Consider the following 15,093-nt stretch of genomic DNA (forward strand, 5'->3'; position numbering starts at 1 on the left):
GTTGTTTATTGTCCCTTGTTTCTCCTGAACAGAAAAGTCCTTCATGTCTCACAGATTCTTTGGTTTTTCAGCTTTTTTTTTTTTTTGTGTGTTTGAACACTTTCCAACAATGACTGTATGATTTTGAGATCCATCTTTTCACACTGAGGACAACTGAGGTACTCGTATACAACTATTACAGAAGGTTCAAACACTCACTGATGCTTCAGAAGGAAAAACGATGCATTAAGATCTGGGGGTGAAAACTTGTGCACATTATTCTTATTTTGCCTAAATATATTAAATTTTTCATTTAATACTTCCCTTCAGAAGCTACGTAATATTCTTACATGTTCCCTAGAAGACAAAATAAGTTACATTTATCTTTAAAGTCAAAAAGTTTTCACCCCCCCCCCCCCAACTCTTAATGCATAATTGTTTCCTTCTGAAGCCTCAGTATTAAAAGTCAAGTGTATGTAAACTTTTGAACAGGGTCATTATTATGAATTCTTTGGTGGACTATATGTAAACATCTTTAATGTGAAATATCTTATTCAGGTCAGTACTAAATAAAAAAATAACGTATATTTTGGTAAAATAATTAACATTTTGCAGATTCTGCAAGGTGTATATAAACTTTTGACTTCAACTGTATATTATGCTCCTGATTTACTGTTTGACTAACCCAAGGTAGATGAGTACTGAGACCGCTGGACTGTAACGGACATATGCAACATATGCAAATGCTAGTCCATTGAAACACAGCAACGCAAAGCCAGGGTCATAGGTCATCCTAGGCACAGAATACTTCAAGCTGTTCGCCTGGTGTTACAATTCCAATACTGCTTATTTAAATATAACGCCACGTGCAAGTACCTTTTGCTTTGCTTTGTTTGTGCAAACTAATCAAACAAGATCAATAAGCTTGCGATCGATGTGTTTAACATATCATTCCAAAACGCAAGACGCTAAACATCTGTGATGCCCATTAGACAATGTGGTATAATAAACAGTCATCAGCTTCCCAATCAATACAGGCTTTAGGTCAGCGTCTGACAACAAAGAGCTGAAAAAAACGACCAAACAATGATGTGTTCGACTGATTAAATTACTTTTGTTCAGCATGTAGGCAACACAGCAGGACAGAATAGCAAATCAAGTCACAAAGGGCATGTTACCTAAATCCACTGGCCAATTCTCTAAGCGCAAGCTAATGATGTGAGGCTTCCTCAGCTCAACCCTTATTGTGCTGCAACGAAGAAAATTGCATTAATTACAAGCAATTTGTGGATAGAAGACGGCAGGTGGTGGGAAGAGCTGTGGGTAATTGACGTGGCGTCACTGAGACCGAACTGGAACCTGCGAAGTTTAATCAGTAAAGCAGTGGCTTTCATCTCAATGGATGGGCATCCCTGCCACCCGTTCTCCTCTCAGATGGGGCCGCCTGCCGAGTCCGCACTCTCTGCCACATGCTCTTCGCTGCAATAAGGTCTCTGCGAGGAACCGCAGTGAAGGAACCATGCTGGTAAAATTGCTGTCATCTAGCTCACCTCTTTTTCACAGGTTATTCGTGTATGCTGTAATTTAAAACCGTTTTCGTGTTGGCTTGTCAGATCATGACTGAACAAAGACAATTGCCTTGCTGCTGAAATTCCATCTTATAGGAAAGTTGGCAGACGCCCATGCCTTAAAACAGCACATGCGGTTTTCAAAAATAATCATTGGAGTATCTGTTCATTGTTTCAATAGTGTTTATAATCTGCACCATTAACATGATCTACAATTTAAAAAAAAAGGTTCAAAAGGAGGTTTTCGTAGCAGTTCTTAAAAGTACATTTTTTATTTGTGTAAAGAATATTCAGTTCATCTAAAGAACCCTTTTCCCACTGTAAAGTTTAAATAGATGTTAAAGAAATAGTTGACCCAAAAATGAAAATTCTGTCATTTAGTATTCACCTTCATGTTCTTCCCAACCCATAAGACCTTTGTTCATTTTCGGAACACGAATTAAGATATTTTTGATGAAATCCGAGAGCTTTCTGACCCTGCATAGACAGCAACACAACTGAGATGTTCAAGGCCCAGAAAGGTAGTAAGAACATTGTTAAAATAGTCTATGTGACATCAGTGGTTCAATCTTAATTTTATGAATCTATGCAAAAATAACTTTATTCAACAGTTTTCTTCTCTTCTCTTCTCTTCGGCATTTCAAAGTGTATGTTTCATCCTGCACGGATTATAGTGTTTACAAACCAGTCCTATAGTTTTCTTACACAGATTTTATAATATAGATTGATAAGATGGAGTTTGTCATTGCAGGAATACAGTTTTGACATCCATCATGTGAAAGGCAAGGACAACAAGAAGAAGAAAAGTGTTAGAGATGCGGGATGTGGTGGAAAATGTTGGGTTTTTGTTTTATGATTTGATCTACGGGGGGTTGTGATGATGTGGTTTATGTACAGCTGTTTTTTGAGAGGAGGTGGGCGTCTAATGAGTACTTTCAAGATTTGAGGCTATTTCCATTTGAAAGTGAAGAAAGTGAACGTCTACTTACTGCTTTACAGGGTGCATATTTCTCTAATGAGCATTTGGTAGATTCATCCAATGAAGGCATACATCACTGTACTTAATTCTGAATTGCAATGTTAGCTTGACAACCTACACTCTTAAAGGGATAGTTCACCCAAAAATGAAAATTACAACACCCTCAAGCCATCCTAGGTGTATATGACTTTGTTTTTTCAGACGAATACAATCAGTTATCTTTTAGAAATGTCCTGGCCCTTCCAAGCTTTGTTCTGGCAATGAATGGCTGTTGAGATTTTGAAGTCCAATAAAATGCATTTATTGATTATAAAAAGTGCTCCACATGGCTCCGGGGTGTTAATAAAGGCCTTCTGAAGTGAATCAATGCATTTGTGCAAGAAAAATATACATATTTAAAACTTCATAAACCATAATCTTTAGCTTCCGCTAATTGTCCTATGCACATTCACGAGAGAGCGGCGTTCCAGCAGATGATGTAGGATTTAGAAATGTGAAATGTCACTCTACGTGTGTATGACAGGTAGTGGAAGCTAGAGTTTACTGTTTATAAAGTTTTAAATATGGATATTTGTCTTACACAAATGCAACAATTCACTTCACAAGGCCTTTATTATCCCCCTGAAGCCATGTGGAGCACTTTATATGGTGGATGGACATGCTTTTTTTGGGCTTCAAAATCTTAACAGCTATTCACTGCCATTATAAAACTTGGGAGAGCCAGGACATATTTTAGTATGACTTTAATATAACAATTGTATTCGTCTGAAAGAAGAAAGTCATGTACACCTAGGATGGCTTGAGGGTGAGTAAATCATGAGGTAATTTTCATTTTCGGGTGAACTATCTCTTTAAAAATAAAGGTTATTTATTGGCATCAATGGCACTATTAAGAACCTTTAATACGTACTTTAATACCACAAGAGGTTCTTCATAGTGGAAATAGGTCCTTCCGACTATTAAAATGTTCTTCATGCTAAGAAAATAATGTTTCTTTTAAGGACTGTTCATGGAAAGGTTCTTTGGGAAACCAAAAATAGTATTTCAATGACATTGCTGTAAAAATTCACTTTTGGATCCTTAATTTTTAAAAGCAGCAAAACTCTTGTTTAAAGCTGTTAAAGGAGTAGTTCACTTTTAGAACAAAAATTTACAGATAATTTACTCACCCCCTTGTCATCCAAGTTGTTCACGTCTTTCTTTCTTCACTCGATAAGAAATTGTTTCTTGAGGGAAGCATTTCAGGATTTCTGTCCATATAATGGACTTCAATGGTGCCCCCAGTGTTTGAACTTCCAAAATGCAGTTTAAAAGCAGCTTCAAAGGGCTCTAAATGATCCCAGGCAAGAATGAAGCGAAACTTATCTTATCTAGCGAAACGATCAGTCATTTTTGAAAACAAACTCACTATTTATGTATTTATCCAGTTCAAGACAGGCTATGTTGAAAAACTCCCATCTGTTTCTTCCCCAACTTCAAAATCGTCCTACTTTGCTGCAGAAGTCCTGACCCAGTGTTTACAAAGTGAACATGTAAAGAAGATCAAACGCCCTTTACAACCAACAACAACAACAAAAAAGTAAAAACAGCAATGTTGGACTGTTTGGACGAAGTTGAAAAAGAAAACGAGATACCCTAATTTTATTGACCCAGATCACACAGACTACGTATGCGCAACGCAGAGACAAGACAAGTTGAACATTTGAGGTTAAAAAAGTATATAAATTGTAAAATTTTTTGAAAATGACCGATCGTTTAGCTAGATAAGACCCTTCTTCCTTGGCTGGGATTGTTTAGAGCCCTTTGAAGCTGCATTTAAACTGCATATTGGAAGTTCAAACATAGGGGCACCATTGAAGTCTACTATATGGAGATAATTCCTGAAATGTTTTCTTCAAGAAATAAAATTTCTTTACGACTGAAGAAAGAAAGACATCCTTTAACATGGTTGTGGTAAATAAAATATTTTGTTTTGTTTTTGTTTTTGAATTGAGCAACCAAGCATTTTGAAACAAATACTAAAGGGACAAAAAGAAAAGAAAATGGGATGGGTATGTGAACTAAGATTAATAATGTTCTACCAATCTGTACACACCATATGTGCATAAAACAGGACAAAACAAAGACAGCACCAAATTATTGAGCATATTAATGTCAGAATAAAAGAAAAACACACAGCAAAAAGAAAGACAGAAAAGTTCTTTCTTCATCTGTAAGCAGTGCAGAGATTGGTGTGAAGTGAGATTAAGTAAATAATTCACCACATACGTGATATGGCGGTCAAATATTCCCCACTGGTCCAAAGTACAATTTTAAAACCTTGTGAAAACATGGCACAGACACAGATAACAGATTCAACAGGGTTCCATTAGCTTTGAAGAAACCAAACAAATGTACTGTAGTTTGCTCATATTTGTTTGTCTTAAAGGTCTGTTCCTTTTGGAATTTGATATATCATTTATTGTATAAATAACTACATCTTAGTAATTCCTACTGAAATATAATCATGCGTGTCACAAATACACAAAGCCCCCACCTGTAGCAGTGTCAAATGCTTTCAGTGTCTCACAGAGGGCATTTCACGTCAAAATGAATGAGTTATGTAAAATATAAAAGGGGGTGCAGGAGAGATTTGTTCAGTCCCCAAAGGCAAACTTAAGCTCTCCGTTGAGAGACAGTGAGCTGACCCTGACCTCAACATGAACCCACCTGCTGTTTACACACACACACACACACACACACACACACACACACACACACACACGCACACACACACCCTGAACGCTCATCTCCCGACCTGTCACCACCATCAACATCAGCATGCAGCGTAGACGACACTCCTGACACCCAGCACACCCTCCTTCACCCTTTATTCAGTAACAGTCTTCTTCAAAAATGTCTGTTCTTTGTTTCTTAATTTCTAGAAGAAACTCTTTGAAAAATGTTTTACACTGTTACTCTCATATATTTTAGATTTTTTGATGCAGAGCAATATCTTGAAACTTTTCATGAATGCATATTACAAAAAAAAAATTGGGGGTCATAAGTCTCTTATGTTTACCAAGGCTGCTTTTATTTGATGAAAAATTTACAAAATGAACAGTAATATTGTAAAATATGAATACAATTTGTTAGAATTGAACTGTTTTCTATATATTTTGTCTTCAGTGTCACATGATCCTACAGAAATCATTATAATATGCTAATGGAGTAATAATGTAATTGAAGTGTTGATTTATTAAATTTTTTACTGACCCCAAATTCTCAAGTGTAGTTTATTTATAATCTATTTTAATTTTTTTTTTACCTCGATTTCTATTACCAACAGATCAAGTACCATCTGATCCTGGGCATGTTACAGTTGTGGTCAAAAGTTAACACCCCCCTTTCAGAATATCCAAAATGTTAATTATTTTACCAAAATAAGAGGGATCATACAAAATGCATGTTATTGTTTATTTAGTACTGACCTGAATAAGATATTTCACATAAAAAAGATGTTTACATATAGTCCACAAGAGCAAATAATAGTTAAATTTATAAAAAATGACCCCGTTCAAATGTTTACATCCCCTTGATTCTTAATACTGGGTTGTTACCTGAATGATCCACAGCTGTGTTTTTTGTTTAGTGATAACTGTGCATCAGTCCCTTGTTTGTCCTGAAGAGTTAAACTGCCTGCTGTTCTTTAGAAATGCTGTTCTCTTTTGGTTTTCCAGCATTTTTGTGTATTTAAACCCTTTCCAACAATGACTGAATGATTTTTAGATCCATCTTTTCACACTGAGGACAACTGAGGGACTCATATGCAACTATTACAGAAGGTTCTGGTTAAGATTAGGGTCAATTTAACATATTTTGTCTTCTGGGAAACATCTTCTGTAGCCTCTCCATTCTGTTCAAAAGTTTTCACATCCGGCTCTTAATGCATGGTTTTTCCTTCTGGAGCATCAGTGAGCGTTTGAACTTTCTGTAATAGTTGCATATGAGTTCCTCAGTTATCCTTAGTGTGAAAATATGGATCTCAAAATCATACAGTCATTGTTGGAAAGGGTTCAAATACACAAAAATGCTGGAAAACCAAAGATTGCGGATCATTTAAGTAACAACACAGGGGATGTAAACTTTTGAATGGGGCAATTTTTATAAATTCAACGATCATTTGCTTTTGTGGACTATATGTAAACATCTTTTATGTGAAATATCTTATTCAGGTCAGTACTAAATAAACAATAACATGCATTTTGTATGATCCCTCTTAAATTCGTCAAATAGTTAACACTTTGAACATTTAGTGAATATAGTGAACATTTTACAAGACAATTTTGATTGACGTAGGTTTATTTGTTTAGTTTTTATAGGTCCAATAGTTGCAATTAGGTTCAATAGACTGGCCAAGCAAAAGGCTATGCGTATCTTTGCACAAAAACCTATAATACTGTTCTTAATACTGTAATGTTACACAATTTTACATGAATCTCATTCCGTGGGTTTCATTGTAATTCAGTTCTTGTTCTCTGAGGAGATTCAGCCTCACTCAGAATGAGGTAGTAGGTATAAAATCCCTAACAGCACATACATCTCTCTCTCTTTCTCTCTCTCTCATTCTGTCTCTCATCTTTAATTTCTTTCATGGCTGCTATCTAAATGCTAAACCATTCAACACTCAGGAGACAAGAAACTCCACGAGTAGCTGTTCAGTCTGAAAGTCTCATTTTTCTCCAGATGATAGGGAGGAAGAAAAGTAATCATCCCATGAATTGGTATTCTAGTGAGGTATGATGGGAGTAATGTGATCTGTAATTGAAATGTGAGTAATGCAGGTCTGAATTCAGAGGTAAGTGCTGAGGCGAGCTCTTACAGCACTATTACACGTTTGACCAGAATGTATCAGCCACTGCAAGCCTAGACCAAAAGAAAGATTTTACCAGTGTTTTGGCACTATTATCCGGTCACATGTTTATGCCAGTATTCTATAATAGAGTTTATAGGCTCTTGCCTGATTGTGTATTCTTGGCTCTGTGTAAATGGGGCCTAGGGGCCACAATATTTCACTTCAGACTTTTGCCAGTAGGTAACACCATATCAAATGCTAAAAACACTCAAACACCTTAGTAACCATAAACTAACACACTGGAAACCACACATAACTCTCTAGCATCATTCTAATGGCTTTTTGCATGTAAATGTCATTCATATTTTCTTTATAAAATGCTTTTTACTCAGAGTATGCTAATTGCACTTTTGCTGGTCACATGTTTCATGCTTGTTAACATTTACATAAAAGCATTATTTGTCACCTAATGTGGCAAGATGATATTTAAATCACTATCCAAAGTGCATACAGAAAGGTTTGTCAAAATGAATGCATTGTTATGTCCTGAAATGCAGATCGCAGATGTGGGCAGCTGAATGGACCACATTAATCCAATAGTGTTTGATAAGCACAATCAGTGCTGCTGATGAATCTTCCCGTGTCGTCTTCTTCATTAGTTTCAGCGGGAGTCATTAGCCCAGCAGGTTTACAAACAGAGACACCAGAGATAGTGAAGTCATTGAGGGAAGATATGTGTGTATCTGTATTATTCTCTGTCTATCCTCTTTCGCCAGCTCTCACGCAGAAGTCTTGAATCATGTGGGCATTTATGAATAAGCTGTGAGATCAACATTCATTTGCAGGTGTATAGTAATAGTGTGGATTTGTAGTGGCAGTCATTTTTGCTGTTCGGCTGTGAATTTATCCGCTCATGGGAAAACACACAGTGGCAGGTGTTTGCTGATTATCTAAATCTTCATTCTTGCTAATTTAGGTGTATAAAATGTTTCAGTGCTTCATTGTCTAATGTTGGTGAAGTTTTAGCATTGAACAAGCACTGTGTAGTTGTATGCCATTAATTATGTGACTCTGGACCACAAAACCAGTCTTAAGTTGCACGGGCATGTTTGCAGCAATAGCCAAAAATACATTGTATGGGTCAAAATGATCGATTTTTCTTTCATGCCGAAAATCATTAGGGTAATAAGTAAAGATTATATTTCATGGAGCTATTTTGCAAATTTCCTACCATAAAAATGTATCAAAACTTAATTTTTCATTAGTAATATGCATTGCTAAGAATTTAGACAACTTTAAATGCAATTTTGTCAATGTTTTGATTGTTTGCACCCTCAGATTGCAGATTTTCAAATTGCTGTATCTTGGCCAAATATTGTCCTATCCTAACAAACCATAGAAATCTTATATAGATTATGTATAAAGCTCAGTCAAAAAAGACCCTAATGACTGGTTTTGTGGTCCAGGGTCATTTAGTTTTGGGAAAACTATATCACTTACCAATTTACTAATTTAAAAAAGAAGTTAGCTACACTACAAGTGACAAAAAAAGGGACACTATTAAATTAAAATATAACCATACAATTATACAATTTAATTAAAGCCATATTTTATTAGTTTTTGAATAAATGAAAAAGCAATTAATATGACAATATAAACTACAGCAGCTTTGTACTTAATTTACCCTGGCATACACTGAGTAAAAGCGTATGTAGTACAGGAACAGTAAATAGTTTTTAACTGAACCGTCCGGATGAACCGATTCACTAGAATTAATTAAACCTTCGAACATTTAAATTGAGATCCAGAGAGAAGATATTTGAGAACGAACCAATTCGTTAGTATAAATAAGACGTTCAAATGCAACAAATGAGAAAGATAATCATATTTAAGATGAACCGATTAATTAGAATGAATCGAACTTTCGAACACTACAGATGAGGAAGAGAAGGGCTGGGAATCGATTCCAAAAAGAATCGATTCCTCGATTCCGAGGCATTGGGAATCGAGAGTCGATTCCAACGTTTGGAATCGATCCTCTCATGGGGAATCGACTCCTCATTCAGAGCCGTTTTCAGTTCAACAAAACTTACCTCTTAAACGGAAGGCTGCATTCCATGAAGGCTGCATATTTCGGCTGTAAGTCATCAAACGTCGATTGACGAAAATAAACGTAATAAAAAACGACTCATTACTAAACTCGTCTGAGTTTAAGGATGCAGCCTTCAGTTTGAGAAGCACCCATTAATTTGCCTCTTGCTCGCTAATAGTTATTATAGTCTGATACATTTCCACAAAAAGATTCGTTCGGATAGATCATTTAAATGAACCAGTTCAAAAAACGATTCAGATGTTATTTTACGGGAGAACTGGCTCATGATGTCTACAATTTTGAGCGCTGCACGACAGAATAGATCATGACGTGTCTTGATCTTATTTACATCTTAAATAAATGCTATTTTTAATCTTTCTATCAGCCAATGATAACTCTGAAAGAAAACGCAGAGAGCACGTCAGTGGCCGAGAGCGCATCTGATTGACAGCTACGCCACGAGCTCTTATATCATCCTGCATTTATTGCGAAATTATAGCTCTTATATCAGTGTTGTTGTTAAAGTTCTGTTTATTTTGTTTCAGTGTATAGTTTGCTAATTTTGTCATTTTATACACGTCACGTCTTGTTTTATTCATGCAATAAATGCATGTCCACTGCTGAGCTGTGGGTTAGGCTATGACTAATTTCCTGGGCAATGAATTACAATTTGAAATCAGTCAGAGCTACAGAAAAATAATATATATATATATAATTTTTTTTTTTTTTTTACAAATGAAGCTTCATATTATGAGAAGGTAACTTTATACGACCTTTACATGCGAAATTAGCTTCCTCCAATCTAAAAAAACAAGAATCGAAACAACAGTGAGGAATCGATTCTGGAATCGAATCCAATCGATTCCAGAACCAGGAATCGGAATCGGAATCGATTCCAAAATTTTCGGAATCGAACACCAGAATGAAGCCGCGGTCAAATGCAACGGTCGTGGTGTGACGTTACGCTCTGCAGTGTCTTTTTAGACTTTACTTCGAAACAGTTCGCTATAATAATAGACTTTCTATCGCGTTAAGCGAGTTAAAATATTCTTTCTGCTCAATTATTAAAAACAGATATTGTGTTTGGCTAAAAGTTAGAAAACAAGTTGTTAGTTATTAGGAAAGCTAATTAAACCACTGTCACGCTACTAAAATGTAGTTATTTACAGCTGCTTTTAATAGTAGGTTACCCCAGTACTGCATCCATGTAACATGTTTTGACACCAAACTCAAGTTGTGATTCACAAACTCAAATTATGTTTTTCTCCACACAGATGCAGAAATCATCAAGAACCTGCCAGAAGAGCTGCAGGAACAAAAGCCACATTCTGTGTAGCGAGGAAAACCCTGTCATGCCTGAAGCACAGGGAAGATACAAGAAGTGTGTGTTACATGGCTTGGACGTAACCCAGTAGTTCTGACTGGAAGACTATTAAAGTTTTGGTTTTGAGTGGCTCTCGTTCACCCAGATGGTGTTTGGAGATGAGGTCAGTGGAATCAGTCTGTGTGTGCAAGTGTGAAGACTGTCTGTCTGTGTGTGCATGTGAACAGCACACTAAGGAATTCATAATTTGTGTAGTTGCTGTTTGAATAGATGTTTGTTTTCAAGTGTTTAGATTAAAGAATAGAGCTAAAGTAGCATTCACTATGAAACGATTCAATAGAATTAATCATTTAATCCTGAACGCTACTCTAACGAAAAAAAAAAAAAAAAGTCAAATTGATTCTAGTGAGTCTTCACTTTCTCATTATGTGGCAAGTCTGATTCATTGTAGTGAATCGTTTAATCGTAAATGACTTCCTTCTTTCAGACGAATCCGATCTGAGTTATATTAAAAATTATCCTGGCACTTCCAAGCTTTGTAATAGAAACGGGTTTTCCTTTTAAAAGTCCAAAACAAGGAAAATAAAGTGCATCCATCCATAATAAATAGTGCTCCACATGGCTCCGGGGGGTGAATAAAGGCCTCCTGTAACAAATCAACGCGTATTTGTAAGAAAAATATCCTTATTTAAAACGTAATAATCTTTTTAATCTAGCTTGCACCAACTAGTTGTACACAGAAGTCACTCCGGACAAATGATGTATATGGGCATTGCCAATGTGCCACTCAGAAGTGACAAACACGCAATGGAGAGAGATAAACAAAGCACCAGTCACAAATTAGGTGGTCAAAAGTAGGATTTTTTAAGAAAAATGTTGTAGGATTTAGACAGAAGCCAAGAGGAGACTGGTTTTCCTTCGCTAAAGTCAGGAAACTTTGCTTCTTTTGCTCTTGTAACCAAGACTCCTGAGACTCACGTGCGCAACGCCGTTGTCCTACGCCAACCTCCGTGAACAAGTTTGCTCAAACCAGATTAAAGTGATTATTATGTTTTAAATATGGATATTTTTCTTACAAAAATGCATCGATTCTTTACAGGAGGCCTTTATTCACCCCTGTGTGAGGCACTTTTTATTATGGATGGATACACTTTATTGGACTTGTTTTGGGCTGTTGAAAAGATACACCTGCCCATTGCCATTATAGAGCTATATTAATTTTTAATATAACTTAGATTGGATTTGTCTGAAAAAAGGATGTCATATACACCTAGGATGCCTGGAGGGTGAGTAAATTTTAATTTTTGGGTGAACTAACCCTTAAATACCTCAATAAATGCCTTTGCTTTAAAATGGCAGATGTTTAGCATGTGAAAACTCAAAGCAAACAAAAAGTATTTCCTCATTCAAGGGCGTACTTTGAACGATTCTAACACACACAAATGTTTGGACACTATGTTCCAGGATTGCCTTTTTTTTTTATCAGATCTGAAATACTGAATCTTTTTATATTTCTTTTTAAGGTCAAATTGAAAAAGTCTTGGAAATCTTTTGACTTTTAAAGTTTTTAAAGTTTGTGTAACCAAGGTCAGGGAAGAACATGACAGGCTGAGACACAAAGAAAATATAGAAATGAAAGAAAAATAAATGTACGTTTTCAATAACATTTGTGTGTCTCATTGTATCAGTTAAATACCTTCCACTGCTAAAAATGAATCTCTAGCAAGAAGAAAGGGTTTGTGGCAAAACTGAACCTACAGCTCCATCTTATGGACATTCAACAATTACAATCACAGTGAACTGTCATTATTTGAGCAGGCATTAAATTGAACTGATGTCTTATGGCCATGAAGGCTAAATTAATTTCAAAGTCTTTATTTTAATGTCACACAAACCCATACACACTCCCTGCATCTAAATAAGTGTGCTTTTCTACTATGCAGTATGAAAAAAGCAATATCAAATCATTTGTATTTCAGTTTTAATGATTTTAAAGCATTGGTACCAAAATAGTTGTTCCTAATAGTTAAATTGTGCTTGTTTAACCAAACCTATTTTTGGTTTTATGTTTTATGATACAGGTCAAAGAACATCCAAATCAAACAAGGCCAAGCTGGTGGATGCAGTATGAAAACAAAAAGACTTTATTCTACACAACTGCAAGAACACTTTATCAACAGTTGAGAAGTAAGTTCAGTAAAGAGAATGAGAGCTTAAATGGTGCTTTCCTACACAAAAACATACACAGCCTGACAAACACAGACACATTGTACCAAGAAAAACATAAGTTGCGTTAGAACTTGCCTCGGATCAATGCCATTATTTGTCCTCTAGTGCTCTCTAGTGTCCAGGAAGAGCATAGCTTTTTTCATCTTGGGTTGAAATTAAATTCCTAATTGCTGGTGGGTCTGATGGTTAGGCCATGTAGCAATCAGCTTTACAGGCACATGTGATTCTGAACTAAAAGCTTTAGAATGTTTCCTTGATTTGATTATACCAGTAGGTGTGCAGAACGTGCAGAACCACTTAAGCTTAAATATATGATTCAGTTAAACTAATGGCTTGAATCAGATTTTGCTTGGTTGCGTTGGATAGCGAGACGTCTTATATTCTTTAGTAGTTTTGAAACTAAATAAAAAGCTGTCCGTGAGAAAATTCAATCATTTGTGATGTGCTGCCAGTGCCAACACACTTGCAATAAGGAAAATATGGCAAATGTGATTTAAGGGACTAAAACACACACTTCTGTGATATTCCTTCTACTTTACACCCGTTCATTCACTTTAATAGTCCCCATGCTCTAATTGACCCTGATCACTATTGATTTATCTCACTATTGATCACTATTGATCACTATTGACAGAAAGCTGATCCTTTAAAAAAGGAGAGCAAGTATAATTGTAACATTATATAAAATATCAAATGCACAACCATTAAACAGTTTGAGACTGGTAAGTTTTAATTTTATATGTTTTCGAAGGAAGTCTCTTATGCTCACCAACACTGCATTTATTTGATAAAAATGGTAATATTGTGAAATATTACTACAATGTAACAACTGTTTTCTGTTTTAATATATTTTAAAACGCATTTTTTCTTATGATTGCAAACCTGAATTTTTAGCATCGTTACTCCACAGGTCTTTACAGTGTGACCATTTTATTGCATTTGCTACTACGTGCGACTATGAAAAAATATTTAGGAGCACAATGTGCGACTGACCCGATCAGCATATTTGTGTTTGAGCTTCAAAGGTTTCTACTTGTTATTGCAATGTTGAGTAATATATCACAGACATATCTCACGAATCCTTTCATAAACAAAGTGTAGAGAGAGCGTAAATAAGAGATTGTGCAGTATAGAAAGCTTTGTTGATTATAATAGAGCTTTGTGAAATCACAAACTAAGATGAGAGGCAGCTTTTAATAATTTTAAGGGAGTTTTTAAATGAGATATTGATTTAATACAACAGTTAAATAAACAGGTAATTATTAAGTGACTTACATTCTCTGACTATAACGCTATTGCCTGATTTTACTCTATTTCATCATCAAAAGTAGTCTGAAACAAGTCACAACTGAGCCACTGTGCATCTCTATTCAAACACAGCGGTGTTTCGTTTATGAATGAATGTGTTTTTAAACTAATCTAGTGAAATGATTCAATTTCCCATTCATAAAGACAGTCAACTTGCTTTATTCCTGAATGAACCAGCGGTTCAAACGAATCAAATGAGTAATATGATTCAGTAATTAAATTAAATGTCTTGCCGCCACCTGCTTGCAGATCTTTTCAGTTATTTAACTCATTTAATATTTGTGTATTTAAAATTGTATATTTAAAACATTAATCTCAACATGAATTTATGAATTTAATTGCACTCATGCCATCTCTAAGCTTCATTAAACATATGAATAGGTAAAAACAAAAATGTAAATCACTTTAAGGAGTCAAATATCATCTCATATTGGGAAGGCTAATTTTTATCAGATTTGTTTTTTTTAAACAAGATAAGCGTAGAGCCCTGCTCCAGTCTTTAGCGTTAATGGTCCTTCAGAAATAATATTTAAAGTAAAAAAATAAATAAAATAAGAATTATATTTTTTCCCCCTAAAATTTTGAATATCTCTACTGTCACTTTTGATCAATTTAATTGTGAGCATCTCTATTGTCGCTTTTAAACAATTTATTGCATCCTGAAAAAAAGAAACATAATTGTGTAAATCTTAGGGTGTGTTCACACTTGTAGTTCGGTTCGTTTGGTTCATTTGGTCCGGACCAAAAAGAAAAAATAATACATTTGGTATGCTTAGTGTT

Source organism: Garra rufa, chromosome 24 (assembly GCF_049309525.1).
Source record: "Garra rufa chromosome 24, GarRuf1.0, whole genome shotgun sequence".
In the NCBI taxonomy this organism is placed as follows: domain Eukaryota; kingdom Metazoa; phylum Chordata; class Actinopteri; order Cypriniformes; family Cyprinidae; genus Garra; species Garra rufa.